The following is a 2,586-nucleotide window of genomic DNA, read 5'->3' as shown; positions in this document are numbered from 1 at the left end:
CAACCCTCATTGCATACTCCTACGATAAGAATAATGCCCTAAAATATAACACATTTCACTTTTAACAATTCATTAGTAACTTAAGTAAATAGCTCATTTATAAGCATCTAAGAGAACAGAGCAAATAACATAAGAAAACAAAATCCTTTGCAACTATGCAGTTAAGAAGCATCATGATAAATGGAATAAAGATTGAAGCTTTCAGCTATTCCATTTTACTTATATCTACAATCAACACTCATGGAAATAGTAGTCAAGAAATCAAATTACATTGTGCATTGGTTAAATAGGCTGCCAAGGACTTCTTTAAAGGGATAAAGAGCAAAGATGTCACTTTCAAGATTAAGGTGTTCCTGACCTGAGCTATGGTATTTATAATTGCTTCATATGACTATGAAAATTGATCAGTGAATAAGGAAGACTGAAGAAAAACTAATGCCTTTTAATTGTGGTGGTGTCAGACAGTTACAAAGGGTGCGCTTGTGGCCTAGTGCTAAGAAACTATGCTGCAATCCCAAAGGCACATGGTTCAGATTCATCAGCTGCTCTGCTCTGGAGGAGAAAGGTGGGCAGTCTTCTCTTGAGTAATGTATACTGCTTCTGAAAACTTGCTGGAGGGTCAGCTATGAGTCAATTTCTATTTGAGAGCATAAAGTAACAGCAACATAGACTGAGAAAAGAACAAATCTATCTTGAAGAAGTAAAACCGAATGCTCCTCAGGTGCAAGGATGGCAAGATTTTCCCTAACATACTTAGCATGTTATCAGGATGAACCAGTGCTGAGAGAGTGACATGATGCTTGGAAAAGCAGAGGGTAAGCAAAAAATGAGGAAGACCTTCAAAAAGATGGGTCAACACAGTTCTAGAACAATGGACTTAAGCACAGCAGAGACTGTGTGGATGGCTCAGGATGGAGCAGGAGTTTGTTCTGTTGTGCATACAGTGACTAATGAGGCAGAGCCAATTCAGTGGTACAACAGAGAGAACAAAGTATCTAGCTTACCCTGGAAGATGCAAAACTTACACAGTGAAAATGATGAAACAGACTGATGAAGACCTGGCTAGATGAAAGACATTCTGTGCTTATAGATTGAAGAGTTACAGTGTGCAGGATGTCCATACTGCCTACTGCCATCTACAGATATGCTGTAATTTCAGCCAGAAGTCTTACAGAATTCTTTCTAGAAATGGAAAAATTAGTGTTAATTTTTACTAAACTTTATGTGTCTTATTATATTGGGAATATACAGCAAAACGTACAACACTTCAGCAGTTCCTGTATGTACAAGTTAGGGACATTGATGACGTTCTTCAAATTGAGCTACCATTCTCACCCCTCCTTTTCCTCCTTTATTATTGAACTCACTGCCCATTGACACTCCTAGCTGATCTTTGAAGTGCTTGTCAATTTAGTACCAAGTTCTTAAAAGAGCATAATGCTCAGGAAAGACTCTTTTACTAGTTAAGATAAATTTAAGGAAGACTCAATTTTAGGAAGACTTCAGGGAACATTTTTTTTTTTTATTTAAGACTTAAAGATTATCTTGAGAGAATAGTTTCGAGGATTTATCTAATACATGACTCCAAAAATTTGGAAGTCCCTGTAAGAAGTTTAAATTATGTTCTAAATTTCCTCCCATTTGATTAAAATTCTTTTATGGAATCTTTGCTCAAAATGTTTAGTATTAGTAGCAGGTTATCCAAGTTAACCCAGTTCTTCTGGTCTTCTAATAAAGAAGGCAATCAGTTATTCTTGGAGGCAGTCAGTTAGTCATGGATTCCATATCTTTCTCCTATCCCTGACAATCCTTCTTTCTTTTTTGCTGCTAATTATCCATTTTATATGGAAAGACAAGAGCCTCTAAATAACCAAAGTAATTTTGAAGAAGAACAAAGTAGGATACCTCACACTTCCTGATTTCAATACATATATACTTCCAGTAGTCACTAAGAAAATATTTAGAGAAAATACACAGAACATTAAAAAAGAAGAAATTAAAAAGTCAAAACACACAAAAAAACCCAGGTAAATGCACAGAAAAGAATAGAAATGTGGAAATAATGGGACAAAAAAAGCTATAAAGTTCACAAAATAAGTGCAAAATTAATGATATAGTTCAGGAGAGAGGACTGCAGCCAGGTGAGAGACTCACACCCAGAGCCAGCACAATGAGATGCTGAGGAGGAAGGGCTTGCATCGCCCCTGAAGAGAAACTGCTCCAGCTGGGGAACCTGACCTCCAAGGGATCACTCCACAGACCAAAGAGGACAATAAAATTAAAGGGAGGGTACTGCAGTCAGATGAGAGACTCAGTCCCAGAGCCTGCATCTAAGCTGCTAAGTAATAAGGCAAGAGCTGCCTACACAACCACTCCCCCCATCCCTGGAAAGAAACTGCTTAAGTTGGGAAACCTGGTTACACCACTCCACAGACAATGTTGTTGTTATGTGCCATCGAGACGTTTGCGACTCACAGCGACCCTATGCACAACAGCCCTAAACCCTGCTCTATCCTGCGCCAACCGCACTGCCTCTGACACACGCATCCCAATTACCCCAGTCACCGAATCAATCCATCTCATAGA

At 38.5% G+C, this 2,586-nt stretch overlaps 1 protein-coding gene across 1 annotated transcript in view; it reads left to right on the top strand.

The window, feature by feature from the left end:
* LOC102866188 (protein FAM35A-like) overlaps positions 1-2,586 on the top strand; it is a 111,208-nt gene that overhangs the window by 91,757 nt on the left and 16,865 nt on the right. The window lies entirely within an intron of this gene.

This window comes from Elephantulus edwardii, unplaced genomic scaffold, assembly GCF_000299155.1.
Source record: "Elephantulus edwardii isolate Elephantulus edwardi_28Jun2011 unplaced genomic scaffold, EleEdw1.0 scaffold00324, whole genome shotgun sequence".
Taxonomy (NCBI): domain Eukaryota; kingdom Metazoa; phylum Chordata; class Mammalia; order Macroscelidea; family Macroscelididae; genus Elephantulus; species Elephantulus edwardii.
The sequence above is the reverse complement of the archived record's forward strand: the minus strand, read 5'-3'. Positions and strand labels throughout refer to the sequence as shown.